The sequence below is a fragment of the Rhinoraja longicauda genome, chromosome 5, assembly GCF_053455715.1.
Source record: "Rhinoraja longicauda isolate Sanriku21f chromosome 5, sRhiLon1.1, whole genome shotgun sequence".
Taxonomy (NCBI): Eukaryota; Metazoa; Chordata; class Chondrichthyes; order Rajiformes; family Arhynchobatidae; genus Rhinoraja; species Rhinoraja longicauda.
The window spans coordinates 48,526,481-48,541,790 of NC_135957.1; the positions used below are offsets into that span (position 1 = coordinate 48,526,481).

Consider the following 15,310-nt stretch of genomic DNA (forward strand, 5'->3'; position numbering starts at 1 on the left):
TGTGGTGGGCATATGGAACGAGCTGCCTGAGGAGGTAATGTCTATTGCAACATTTAAGAAACCATTAGACAGGTACATGAATAGGACAGGTTTAGAGGGATGTGGGCCAAACGCAGGGAGGTGTGACTAGTGTAGATGGAACATGTTGGTCGATGTGGGCAAGTTGGGCCAAAGGGCCTGTTTCCATGACTCTAATTACTTTGCACCTGCTCCAATGATGCTGAGACCTTTTACAGCAATACTTCTGAACATGAGACATCAAATATGGCAAAATCTCTTGCCCCATCCCCCTCACCTCTTTGCACTAATTATCTCCCCTCCACTCATTCAGTTCAGACTCAAAACCTCACTATCCATTTTCCACAGATGTCGCTTGATCTGCTGAGTTTCTCCACCATTTAGCTTTTGCCCCCCCACCGTGTTTCTGTAATGACCTCCTTTGTCCCTCATCACGCCTTCCCCCCCATCAAAGTTGACAACGTTCTCAATCTCCTCTCTTCCATTTATTGGTGTTCTTTACTCATGCCCTCTGCACCCATGACAAGGCCATGGTTCCTAAACTTTTATTCCACCAGTCTCCACATACACGACAAATTATCCTCTGTCATAACAAGTCTTCCCCTTCCCACTCAGCTTTCCAAAGGGACCATTCCCTCCAATTCCCTGGTTCTCTACTCCCACCAATGGCCACTCCTCTTCTCAGAACCTTCCCATGCAATTAAAAGGAGATGCAACAGCTGACATTTTACTTACTACTTTTCCACCTTCCAATCCAGAGATCATAACAGATCTTCCAGGCAAAGTTGTGATTCTTCTAATCCAGTAACCACTGTGCTTTCTTCTTTCCAATAAAAGATTGGATATCCACTTTGAGAACAGCTCTGTTCAGTCCACAGGGGTGACCGAATCTACTCTAAACTCTTTGGCTACTTCCGCGGTTCCAGAATGGCCGAACATCAGCTCAATGAACAACATCGTGTTTTACCTCCTTTCTCTCCCCACGGATGCTGCTTAACATAATCAATAGCCAGCATAGATGTGGTGAATTGAAGGGCGTGTCTCTGTATTGTATAACTCTGATTGAATACTTTCTGTATTTCTTTTATTGTATGAAAATCGTACACATGCTCAGGTCAGACATCAGTGGACAGAGAAATATTGTGAGCATCTCATGTCTCATCAGATCTCAGAAAACAAGCATGTTTTCTAGCATCTGCATATTTCTGCTCTTCAGTAGATTTCTACATCAAATGACAGCTCACTGCTACCCCCTGGGTGTAAATGTCTGAACAGCAAGCCAGTCCCAAAAATGCTTATTTTTGTACTCTTGATTCATAATGTTTTACAGGACAGCAGAACATACTTCCCTCAAATCTCAAGTTCACACGTGCAAACAAAATGCCAAGAGTTGGCATATCCGAGACAGAAACAATAAGAGGAAATGTGGGGGGAAGGAGATGAGGAAAAAGCGGGAAGTTGAAACTAGATGATGATCCATTACACACTGCAAGAAGCAACATGCTAGCCAGCCACCTGGAGTGGAGCATGCAAGAATAATGGAAAACACAGCTCAACACGAAGTGAAGCACAAAGACACTAGGAAAGCATCCGGCCATGATGTTGTACCTGGTTGCTTCCTTAAAATCAGTCGTTGCAGACCATCTGACAGTTTTTGCAGACATCAATCTCTTATTACTCAGGTCCGAGACCCAAACCTGCTTTAGAAGGATATTCAGTAATACCAATGCCCAAGAGCAGCAAAGTGGCATGCCTCAATAACGACCCTCTAGTGGCACTAATGTGCTTTCAGAGGTTAGTTATGATACACATCAACTCCTACCTTAGGAAGGACTTGGACCCATTACAATTTGCCTGCCATCACGACAGAACAACGGGGAATGTGATATTGCTGTCCCTCCACTCTGCACTGCATCACTTGGACAAAAAAGAACACGCATGTCAGGCTGTCGATGATCGACTGCATCTCGGAATCAAAACCATCATCCCCTCCAAACCCATCATCAAACTCAGGGAACTGGATCACTATTGCTCCAGAGTCCGGAGGACTTCAATCAAAAAATTGGCAACAACACTTCCTCTTCAATAACAATCAACACAAGAGCACCTCAATGCTGTGTGGCCAATCCCCTGCTCTACTCTCTCTCCCACTCTCTACATATATATTAATGACACAGCTTCAGCACCATCTGCAAGTTAACCAGTGATACCACCATTGTTGGATGAATAATGTGTAACGATCAGTTGGAGTACAGGAGGGAGATGATAATTCAATTGAATTATGCCAAAACAACAATCCTGCTCTCAACATTAACAAGACCAAGGAGATAATTGTTGACTTCAGGAAGGTATAGCCAGAGATCCATGAAGGTGTCTTCATCAATGGGACAGTTGTGGAGAGAGTAAACAGCTTCATTTCTAGGCATCTGTCCTGGGGTCAGCTCATTGATGCATTCACAAAGAAAGCTCATCAACACCTCTATTTCCTGAGGAGATTCAGCATGTCGCCACATATTCTATTAAACTTCCATAGGTGTATAGTGGAGGGCACACTGACTGGTTCAGCAACTCCAATGACCAGGAACAAAGGTGATTACAGAGAGTGGTAGACATTTCCCAGTCCATCGCAGGTATTGACCTCCCCAACATTGGCGAAATCTATCGGAGGAACTACCTTAAAAAGACAGCTAATATCAAAAACCAACATCATCCTGGCCACCTCTCATTTCACTACGACCAAATTGTGAAGAAGCAAAAGGTGCCTGAAAATCATGACCACCAGATTAAAGACAGCTTTTCCCCCGAAACAACTATCAGGTTCCTGAACACTGCACAACACTAACCACTACTTCAGCAACTGCAGTGTTCTTTGGACTTTGATTGCACTACAGACCTTTGGTTTTGCACTATCAGGATTACTTACCATTACTATCAATCTATTTTATAGATTATAATACATTCAATTTGTGTGCATTGCATTAGTGGCACTGTTAAGCTGCAACAAGCAAAAATGTAATTGTTCTGTGCTGGTACATATGATAATTAAACAATCTCGACTTGACAGGCACAAAAACAGGTCAAGGTAAAGAGGAATAACTATTTAACAGAATAGCGAAAGCCACAGTTGTTCCATGCAGAATAACTGTGCATTACTTTAATGTTCTGAAACAAAGAAAAAGGGACAGGCTTGTACTGACATGCAATGCTATTGTTCTTCAAATAACAAACATGTTAGTTAAGCTCTGTTCCTTTATATCGACCAGCAGACTGGAATGGTTAAAAATGTTTCTGTAACACGGCAAATTGCCAAATGAGAGTCAATCTACAAGCCAAGGAAACATTTCAGTTACTAAGGAGCACAGCACTAGTGAGGTTACAACAGTCAGTAGAGTCAAGACTGCAGACACTATTAAATTAAACAATCACTCTGCAATCAAGTCAAACTGTTCAAACCATGATTCTCTGTTCAGGTATTCTATGCCATCCTCCCAATCCATGATTGAAGATTTGACACCACAGATGTTAAATTTATATTTGCAGTCCTAAATAATTGGCAATTTAGCAGCTAAGATATGTAGGAAAACTACTGGGGTTAGTTTAGCACAATGCACATTTCTAGAATACTAATAGCTCTGGGTGAGGAATAATAGCTGCTTTCATTTCTTTACCAATAATTTCCAGAAGTCACCAGTGAGTATTCATGAAAATCAACCCCGGCTGACTGCAATGAAACTCCCTGCCTCTGCCTCTCAGTAAATCAACTGAAGTAAATGCACTGTAAAAATCTGTAGACATCTTACCCACACAATATTTAATTTTGCCTCAACACTACTCTAGAAGTTGTCGGAATTCAGTCCGCCTAATGTAAGCAAATAATTTAATCAGAGACGACATCTCCAGTATAATGAAATGTGTAATTTTCCATCTACTCAATTTTAAGTACTTAATTAATGTATGCATCATTTGAGTGTCTGACAAAATTCATAAGAAAGCTGCCTGGAACTTGGCATCTAACATTGGGAGTGGATGGAGGAAAAGAAAAAAAAGAGGGGATAAGATAAACAATGGAACAATTTTACTATGATTATGATATTCCATTAGAGGTTATGGTTCCGTGCAAAGAATGCTGATGTCTGCTATTGTAGCCTAGCAGTTCCAATTCCTGCGGATTGCATGGTTTAAGGGATTAGCAAAAGCTGCAAAGTCAAAAATCAGATTAGGCCGAGATCACAGTAACTAGCACTCTCCAATATCGGCATGCTCAGTAACAGTCAATGCTGATTTGCAGCTTGCAGTTCAGTAATGCAAGCCCTGAAAACTCCATCAAAAGAAAATCAAAGCATTGAGGATACGATGACCTAATAAATAATCTACAAACAAAGAAATGCCAATTGAGTGATGAATTACCAAACTACATCAATGGAAATTGTCTTCATGAAGTGTTCGATAAACTTTTTTTGAAAGTTAAATAACCAAATACATTACTCGATTGCAACGTGACATTTTCTCAGACTGCTCCTTTATCACTTTACTTTCCTGAGCAGATGTTTGCTAGTCAGTTTTTCAGGAGGTATCAGTAATTTTTCAGCAACCAATCAAGAATCTAACAAAAACAATCTGTTGATTAAGACAGGAGGATGCATTATATTAAATTAAAAGTTGAGTATATCCTTTGAATTTACATCATATCTATGAGATGTGGATCACAAATGCGACTTTGAAAAAAAGCAACTTAACTCCTCATTTGTTATTAAAATATTGAAAATAACAGCAACAAGATCCAACTGCATGGAAGGAAAGAAAATGTGATTTGGTAAATATGGTATTGCAGATATGCATCACAGGAGGACAGTGGGAGCAGAGAAACTGCTGAATGGAAAAGTAATTTAGTAGCAGTGGAGAAAGCAAGAAGGGGGAATGGACCTATTAAACAACTTAAGATGGGGCAGGGGGAGGAAATAAGACAAAACAAACACAGACACAGAGGTACACTATTTAGTACCAAAAGGTTTGGATGGCACAGGTGCTCATGAAGCCAGAAAAGGATCTTGGATACAGTCGTGGTTTCAAGTACAGACCTAATCAAGTTGTGGCCTGATTGCAGTGGCATTCACAACTAAGTTCAGATGTGGTCAATGTAGCAAGTGACTGAGCAGGAAGAGGAAGAAAATTGTACAAAATCTTAACTTCACAACGTTTTTACTCAGAACTGCAATCAGTTGAAAGCTATCAAATCATTCACCTTGAGTGACTAGCTTGAATGTTTAATAATTAATGCATTAAAGGTTTCTATAGTGATAACAACAAAAGTTCTTTTACTTCTCGATGGAGTTGCTCCACAGGTGCCCATTACTCCAAGTAAACACGATTTGAAAATGGAGGGGAGTGGTCTAAAAATTACTTTCAACAACCTGAATGAATATCACAGTTTCACTCTTGACAATTAGGATCAAAACATCTTTTCATTAAAGTTCTAATTTATCTGTTTATGTGCACTGCCTAAATGATTAAGTGAAAGTGAAGATTGAAGTATTTAATGAATTCAATAAAACTTTGGCTATGGAAATCTGCTTAATATGCACAGTCAATGATGGTTCCAATATTAATGAACACACCGGGTGGCCCCCATACAATGGCAGCCTCGCCAACAATCTGTCTCGCCCTTTTCTTTCTTTGTTGTTCTTAGTATGTTGTTAAATATATGTTTTAGTGTATCTTCAGCTTTGTATTACGTGGGGGTGGGGGGTAAACTTTTTTAAATCTCTTTCCTCGATGGAGATGCGATTTTTTTCTGTATTGTATCTCCGTCCGCACTGCGGTCTAACATCGTGGAGCTGGCGGCCTCTTGCTGGGGATCGACTTTGGGAGCTCCAACCGTGGGAGCCTGCAGACTTAACTGGTGATCCCTTTGTCAGGGATCGTCCTCGGGAGCTCCAACCGCGGGAGCCTGCGAACAACATCGTGGAGTTCGTTGTCCCTTAGCCAGGGACCGACTTCAGTAGCTCCATCTGCAGGAGCTTTGACCGCCCCAATCGCAGGAGCTTCGATCGCCGGCTGTGGGAGCTTCGATCGCCCCGACTGTGGATGGTTCGACTGCCCCGTCCACGGGAGAATGAGGAAAGAAGATAAGACTTTATTGCCTTCCATCATAGTGAGGAATGTGGGGGAGCCACCGTGGTGGATGTTTATGTTAACTTTTATGTAGTGGTGTGTCTTGTTGCTTTTGTCTGGTATGACTGTATGGTAAATCAAATTTCACAGTACCTTAAATGGTACACGTGACAATAAAGGACCATTGACTATTGAACCATGACTCAAGGCATTGGAATATGTCATGGAAGGCATTGTTCAGATTTATGAACTAACAAACTATGAAAATTATTCCAATTAAAATGTACTTTCAAACTTCATGTTTGTTTTCCAGTCTAAAATCAGCTGGTATTTATTTTAGCACCAACCAGCTGTGAACTGATGGAAGTCTTGGTAGAGTAAACCAAACTTGAGAATTAGAAAACCAACAAAAAAAAAAAGCGTCTTGTAGGAATTTCAATGTCAGGCAAACATTACCATCACCGATTTTATTCTGGCAGCGTAATCACAAGAGCTGCCTACACAAATCTCCTGCTAATTATCTACAAAGAAATGTTTTTGGAAATTAAAAAAAATCCAGTATATAACATTAAGATGGCTGAAGATCAAACCAGTAACGAAGGTAAAGCGGGAGTACAGTGATGCAAAAGAGACTGGATTTGGAGAGTTTGAATGCATCAAGTACAATGTCTGGATGACGGGGATTGCAGAAATTGAGTGAAAGGAGAACACATGCATTTTGAAATGCACCATTAGCATGGAGTCAGCAATATTTTGTGCAAAGGTGGAAATGAGGCAAGAGAAAAAAGATAACAAGACCAAATTAGTAAACCACCACAATGTGGAACCTACATTAGAGGCATTAGAACAGACTATCAACAGGTTGAGCTGGGAACAGGGAAATAGCTAGCAGAAGCACCAAAGCAAGACCTCCATGCACAAAAACCAAAAATATATTAAACCAATTACTACAATTCAATGGACAATGCTTGGAGCACCAAGGTCACAGCCACAAACCATATTACGGATAATTGCAAATGCTTATTGTTGCCGCTGGAGCAAGTGGTTTTCAATAGCATTCACATACAAAAACTTACTCATGGAGAGGTATGTAGAGAAAATTGAGTCTCATGAATTTGTGTCCCTTTAGCAGAATTTGTGCCCCATTACAATACCCGCCAACACAAATCTCCTGCTAATCAGCTAGAAATAAAAAAAAATCTCAAAAACTCACAATTCTCATTTACATTTAATGGAAACTATACATAGTTGTGCTTGCAGGACATAGACCGAGCAAGGCTCATTCATGTAGTGAAGGCGTTGCTCGTACAAGCAAGGTTGGAAACCACATGTCAGGAAGGTGCAGGCCATCTGGGAGGTTTATGGCATTAAAAACTCAGTAAACCCTGTAACTTAACGTCAGAAAGGTTCAGTTACCTCAGTACTGGCTGAAAACCTTGACAAATGATTTTATCTGGAAGACAAAGGAGACTGCAGATTTTAGAACAAAAAAGTAAACAGAAAGGTGGAAAATGTTAGTGGATCAAGTGGCATCTAGGGAACAAAGGGTGTAAGTCAATGTTTCAGGTCCATATGAGAGCAGAGAGGGAATGGGTTTGCCAGTATATAATACAGGTATGTGGGAGAGGAATGTGGAAGCTGATAGATGAAACAAAATAAAGCGAGCGAGCGGGCGGGCGGGGAGGGGGGGGTGGTAGTAATGGGTAAATGGAGCCAAGTGGAAAGAGGGTGATGGGAGAGGTGAACAGAGGGGAAAAGAAAAGCAGATGGGTGGGTGAATGTGCATGGGAACATTGGGACAAGGGTTATCCAAAGTAGAAAATGCAATATAGTAATAGGAGTACTTTATTGTCACATGTGACTAGGCACATTAAGATTCTTTGCTTGCACATACAATGTATACAAATATTCATAGAATACCCATTGTTACCCCAGCATGATACAAGGAGAAACTTTTGCCTTCCCAGTTACAAGAAATTACCAGGTTCAAAAATGTATTACATAGTTGATTTAGACAATTCAGTAATGGCCCACATGACTGGCCTGATGCTCCACCAATGTTTTTCTGCACAATGAATCAGGCATGTAATTTTATCCCCATGCTAAAAATAGTAAAAAAGGAGAGCAAATATACAGAGCATTGTAATTTCCAAACTATTGTTCCACACCTTTTGAAACTGGGTAGAAAATGGCAGAGCATCAAATTCCAATATAGTCTGCATTAGTCTCAAATATTTCATCCCTTGTATTTGGGGTTGATGGTCTCGATGTCTGCCCCTTTTCTGGAACATCCACTTTCAAAGGAAATTATTACAGAAAATGCACACTTTTGATTTACTAATCCTCCATGTTATGAAATTGATTCTTAATTTAGCCAGCAAGCAAGTGTTAATGCAGATTAAACTTTACTGTAAACATTGCCCAACCACAGCTTTTATTTAAAAAAAGGCCTACTTCTTCTCAATCAGCAATTCTTTAAAGATTGGTAGATTACTGTTCATTATGAAGGATAAATTTAAGAGTTTTTAAGAAAAGTTAAAATATTCAATTTACTAATGGAAATATTATACCCTAAAATCTTGTCCCAAGAAATCATTTCCTTTGGTTATAGGATTTCTTAGTAAGCAATTCAATCCACATCCATTGTTTATTCACAGGCATCCTATGAATAGACTTGGTTTAAAAATGTGAAAACTTATCAATGAAAATAAGGGGAGGCAATTCAATAAATGACAATTATAAACAAAGTGCATGCAGACATCACTTATCTTTGGTATGAGCAGAATGAGTTGAGAATATTCTTTAAATAAAAGGGCAGGTAGTATTCGTGGCATAAAGTACAAATCAAACAAGTTACACTAAGCTTTAAAAATGGCAAGATTCCAGTTAGAATAATGTAGCCAGTTCTAGACAAATCATTTTAGTAAAGATAATTGAGGCCATGGAGATTTATTAGAATGTTATCAAGGCTACTGGATTTCAGATTGTGGTCATCAAAAAAGCTGGGTGTTCGCTCCTGTTAAAAGTAAAAATCCAAAATGGAAAGCAATTTCTTCAATATACTCATTAAATGTAACCGTGATTTTGTTCCCACAGTTCTGCCAATGTGTGTTCTGTAGGCTGATTTACTAAAACAGACTGATCTCACCACCGCAGCTTTGCAGAGTTGAGATTGATTCAAGCAATGCACTAATATATTAAATATTACAGAGCTGTTTGCAATGTCATGGGAACAATACACAAAAAAGCTGTAATTTAATTCGCATTTCAGATTACTCAATAAACCACAAGGTCATAGATCATCTAAATTCTGATTAAGAATTGCTAGTTAAACATCCCATGAACCCAAACTGATAGGGAGAGTTAAGAATGCTGACTGAAAACCTTTACAAAACCAATTTATCCTGAATACAAAAGACGGAATTTGTCCAGGCTCGTCTAGAAGGTTAAATCACAAGGGATCCAGGGAAAGTTAGTCAATTGGATGTGAAATTGGCTTAGTAGGAGCCGGGGTGGCCGTGAAGGGTTATATTCAGATTGGAAGCCTGTGGAGGCAAAACATGCACAATGTTTCAGCTCGAGACATTACATCAGGATTGAGAGGGATGATGAATGATTGCTTGTATTTAACACGGGGTTGTATATAGGCCAGAAGATCACGGGTGCAACAAGTTGGGTAATTTTAGGCCTAAAGTTAGTAAAGCATACCATCTAATGGAACAGTTTCATTTTCCACACTTTGCAAGGAAAACTTTTGGGGAAGTTAATGGAATCTATCAAGAAGAGGAGTAACTGAGCACTTAGGCAGGGAAGCAAGAGAGTAGGTCACAAATAAAAAAATCTCAAAATGGTCAGCGAAAACCTTGGAGAAGAAGAGAGAGCCCAAGGAAATTACTTGTATTGATTTGTTTAGAGGTATTTCATAAGACTCAGTAGAAGAGCTTATATGTACAAATCAAGCTGCTGGCCTGCTCATTGACCAGCGATGGCTTACTGTTGAAGAACTTCAGAAGGAAATAGGAGAAAATGCAGTGATTTCTCACGAAATGTAATCAATACTCAGAGTAAATTCTTTACTCAGACTTCACAGAAGCATACACTGTGACGATGAATTTTAAGTATGTTATCACTTTAATGCATGGCTGCACTATGTTGATATTGTCAGGTTGTAGTTTACATTTATAGTAAAACTGTTACTATTCTTATAATATTCCACCACCAATCCAAGCACAGGTGAAAATTGTTACATTACAATCTCCTTGGTAGAGTTCATATGGATAATTTACAGTACAAAATTTAAAAAATCTACATTGCCCAATTATTAGATAAAAAAACAGCAATAGTAACTTTCACATCATCCATCTTCTTTTTTTCCCTTTATCTCTCAGTCTCCACCTCAAGGGATAAGTTAGCAAGAAACATTAATTGAAAACCAAGGGACTTGCACAGTTCCACCAAGATGCAGTACAGAACGCCACAGGAGATCTTTTTTCCCCCAACTCTTCCCCCTTCTGTCGTGGGTTAGACCAACTCCCCTTTCACCCCCATTCTCAATCCTTTCCACTTAATTTCCAAATTAAACTTTCACTTTCATTTCATGTTTTATGTATCTTGTGTTTTATGACTGGCAGACCAATTTCCTTCCTAAGATAAATAAAGTTCTATCGTATCGCACATTCTCCACCTTTCGCAGAGACCGTTTCCTCCGAAAAACTCATCCCATCCCACCCCCTCTCTCCAGGTACCTTCCCGTGCAACCACAGGAGATGCAACACCTGTCCCTATACCTCCTCTCTCGACTCGATCCAGGGACCCAGACAGTCCTTTCAGGTTAGGCAGAGGTTCACTTGTACCTCCTCCAACCTCATCTACTGTATCCGTTGTTCAAGATGTGGACTCTTATACATTGGCGAGACCAAACATAGACTGAGCGATCGTTTCACTGAACGCCTTCGTTCAGTCTGCCTGGACCTGCCAGATCTCTCGGTTGCTAAACACCATCTCTCCTTCCCATTCCCACATTGACCTTTCTGCCCAAGGTCTCCTCCAATATCAGAGTGAGGCGAATCGTAAATTGGAGGAACAGCAGCTCATAATTGGCTTGGGCAGCTTACAACCCAGTGGCATTAATATTGATTTCTCCAACGTCAAGTAACCCTGGCATATGAACATTATCACCAGGGGGCACCACACAATTGTTGCCTCGCTAACGGTCTGTCTTCATCTTTTTCATTCTTTATGTTTTTAATTTGTTGTAAAATGTGTGTTTTAGTTTATCTTTAGTTTTTGTATTTGTCGGGGGTGGTGGGGTGGGTGGGGGAAACCTTTTTATCTCTTTCCTCGATGGAGATGTGACTTTTTCCCGTGTCGTATCTCCGTCCGTACTGCGGCCTATCATCATGGAATTGGCAGCCTCATGTTTGGGACTTCTAGAACTCCAAAACTACAGAGCCTGCAGACTTTAACATCTTGGAGCAGGCGATCCCTTTGCCAGGGGTCGGCCTTTGGCGTTCCAACCTGCGGGAGCTACGGACTTTAACGTCGTGAAGCTCATGGTGCCTGTTTAGGGACCGATTTCGGGCACTCCAAGCCGCATGAGTTTCGACCGTCCCGACGTGGTAGCTCGATCGCCGGCTATGAATTGTTCGACTCCCCCAATGGGAGGAAAGGAGGAAAGAAGATAAGATTTTATTGCCTTCCATCAGTCGGGAATGTGGAGGAGCCGCTGTGGTGGATGTTTATGTCAATTTTTTATGTAATTGTGTGTCTTGTTGCTTTTTTGGTATGACTGTATGGCAAACCAAATTCCTTGTATGTTGCAAAACATACATGGCTAATAAATTACAATTATCATATCATATCATATCATATATATACAGCCGGAAACAGGCCTTTTCGGCCCTCCAAGTCCGTGCCGCCCAGCGATCCCCGCACATTAACACTATCCTACACCCACTAGGGACAATTTTTACATTTACCCAGCCAATTAACCTACATACCTGTACGTCTTTGGAGTGTGGGAGGAAACCGAAGACTCGGAGAAAACCCACGCAGGTCACGGGGAGAACGTACAAACTCCTTACAGTGCAGCACCCGTAGTCAGGATCGAACCTGAGTCTCGGGCGCTGCATTCGCTGTAAAGCAGCAACTCTACCGCTGCGCTACCGTGCCGCCGTTGATTATGAATATTATGATTATGAATATTAATTCATAATCATAATATTCATAATCAACGGCGGCACGGTAGCGCAGCGGTAGAGTAATATTAATTACTAACTTCAAGTAACCCCTGCATTGCCTCTCTCTCCATCCCTCCCCCACCCAAGTCACACCAGTTTCTCATTTTCACCAAACAGCTGGCAATGGCCTATTTCCTTTTCCATTGTTACTTTTTTGCATTTTTTTCATTCATTGTTCTATATCTCTCTACATCATCATCTATATCTCTTGTTTCTTTTTCCAATGACTTTCAGTCTGAAGAAAAGTCCCTACCCAAAATGCCACCCATTGCTTCTCTCCAGTGATGCTGCCTGTCCCGTTGAGTTACTCCAGTTTTTGTGTCTATCTTCTGATAAAGGGAATAACGTTTAGTTCAAGATAAAGCCAGTAAAGTCCGACCAAAGTCTCAAATGAGGTAGATAGTCGTACCTCAGGACTGCTCTCTAGTTGTGGTAGGATGGTTCAGTTGTCAGTTGCCAATTAACTACTAATTCTTTTGCTATGGTTGAAAACTGTGCACACTGTGGAAGCCCATGCCGGAACAAAATGCAAACTCCACATAGAACACCCAAGATCAGCATCAAACCTGGATTACTGAATCCAGGATTATGCAGCAGCAGGAATAATGTTGCATCACATGCCCCACCCTATCCAAAGGATCATCCTTTACAATTTCCACCAGGTTCAGAGACTCCTCTATCTTCCCTCCCATTTCAGCTTTCCAACGGGATCCTTCATTTCACAATTCCATGGTCCACTTTTCCATCTCCATCAATCACTTCCCTTCTTGCAGTACTTTCCTATGCAACCACAGGGAGATGCAACCACAGGGAGATGCAACACTCATGCTTTTACCTCATCCCTCCCCATCATTCGGCAACACAAACATTCCCTTCATGTGAAGGACAATTCCCTTGTACTTCTGGCAATCTAGTGCTCCCAAGGTGGTCTCCTGCACGCCGGAGAAACCAAATGCAGTTCAAGTGGCTACTTTGCAGAGCACCTTCATTGCCATCACCTTTTTTAATTCTCCATCCTACTCCCAGCTTGATTTATTCTTGTCACTTCCTAGATGAATGAATGAATAGGTTTATTGGCCAAGTATGCAGATACAAGGAATGTGCCTTGGTGCTCCGCTCACAAATGACAACACAAACATAGTTAACAATTAAGAATAAAGCATAAACACATCAAAACAATAAGGATACAACATTACGGTCTAAACATGTGGGTGAAAATAAATCAGAGCAAAAAAGAGACTACAGACTTTGGTTATTGAGTAGAACTATCACTCGTGGAAAAAAGCTGTTTTTATGTCTGGCTGTGGCTGCTTTGACAGTCCGGAGTCGCCATCCAGAGGGAAGTGCTTCGAAGAGTTTGTGGCCAGGGCGAGAGGAGTCAGTGATGATCTTGCCCGCTCGCTTCCTGGCCCTTGCAGTGTACAGTTCGTCAATGGGGGGGAAGGTTGCAGCCAACAACCTTCTCAGCTGTGCGAACGATCCGTTGCAGCCTCCGGATGTCGTGCTTGGTGGCTGAGCCAAACCAGACCATGATGGAGAAGGTGAGGACAGACTCAATGATGGCAGTATAGAATTGGACCATCATTGCCTGTGGCAGATTGTGTTTCTTCGGTTGCCGCAGGAAGTACATCCTCTGTTGGGTCTTTTTGACTGTGGAGTCAATGGTAGCCCCCCATTTAAGGCCCCTGGAGATGATGGTTCCAAGGAACTTAAATGACTCCACAGATGTGACTGTGATGTTGTTGATGATGAGTGGGGGGAGGGGAGAGGGATTTCTTTGAAAGTCTACAATTAGTTCCACTGTCTTGAGAGCATTGAGCTCTAGGTTGTTGCGATGGCACCAGGACGCCAGCTGTGTCACTTCCCATCTGTAGGCAGAATCCTCCCCATCCTGGATCAGTCCAATCAGGGTAGTGTCATCCGCAAACTTGAGAAATATTCCATAGATGTCGAATCTACACTTGAAGAATAGCACTTCATGTTCCATTTCAGTATATAACAGCCTTCCAGACTCAATACTAAATTTAACATTTTCAGATAGCTTGCTTTTATCATGCGAATTAATAAAACAACCATTTAGGTTGTGGTACCCAACTGCCACATAACTCAATTTTTTCCTCGCCATTGACACTGCCTGGTCCACTGGCATTTCTTACAGCTCTGTACAGCAACTCTCAGTTTTTGCACATCCCTTTGTTTGTTTTCTTTCTAACACCCTTCATAAATCTATCAACCACTTGACTTCATGAACAAATTATCACGATGGTACTCATGATCCCACCTCAGAGTTATTCCCTTTCTCTATACATCTTCTGCATCTTCAGTACAATTTAATACAAACCAGTGTTTACTTTCTCAAGCTCTAATGAAGGGTCTTAGAGCTGAAAATTGTAAATGAATTATCTTCCACAAATGTTGCCCGACTTGCTAAGAGAGTCCGACATTTTGTGTTTTTAATTACAGAGAGAGCATCTGCAATTGACTTTATTTTCAGTCTTATACTTCATTTCATCACTAATACCAACTAGGATTTTCTGCATAAATTGCACAATTTTACCTTTTTGCCTGCAAATTCCTTCCCATATTTGTACCTTTCAGGACTCATGTCCTTTCACACAGAAGTAATAGGAAGAAAAAAGCTGGAAGAACATTAAGCATCAATGGTGCTACAGGTGGTAAGGTTAATAAGAATTTAATAAGGACAATATCAAAGTGTTTATTCCTGTTATACTACTGACAATCTCAACGCATCACTTTTAATGTTCATTTTTTGTAATATCTCATGCACTAAACGATTTTCCTAATGTTTTCCCCTAATTATGCTTTTAAGTTATATTATGGTGTAATACAACTCTAGCAAATGATTTAAAACAAGCAATGAACTTTAAAAGATACTCTCATTTTCTTATTTTAATTTATGCAAGCTCTTTTGATAATGATAT

General features: G+C 40.7%; 1 protein-coding gene across 1 annotated transcript in view; it reads right to left on the bottom strand.

The window, feature by feature from the left end:
• Positions 1 to 15,310, bottom strand: part of LOC144593623 (chloride intracellular channel protein 5-like) — a 93,590-nt gene that overhangs the window by 57,643 nt on the left and 20,637 nt on the right. The gene's annotated exons all lie outside the window — the stretch shown is intronic.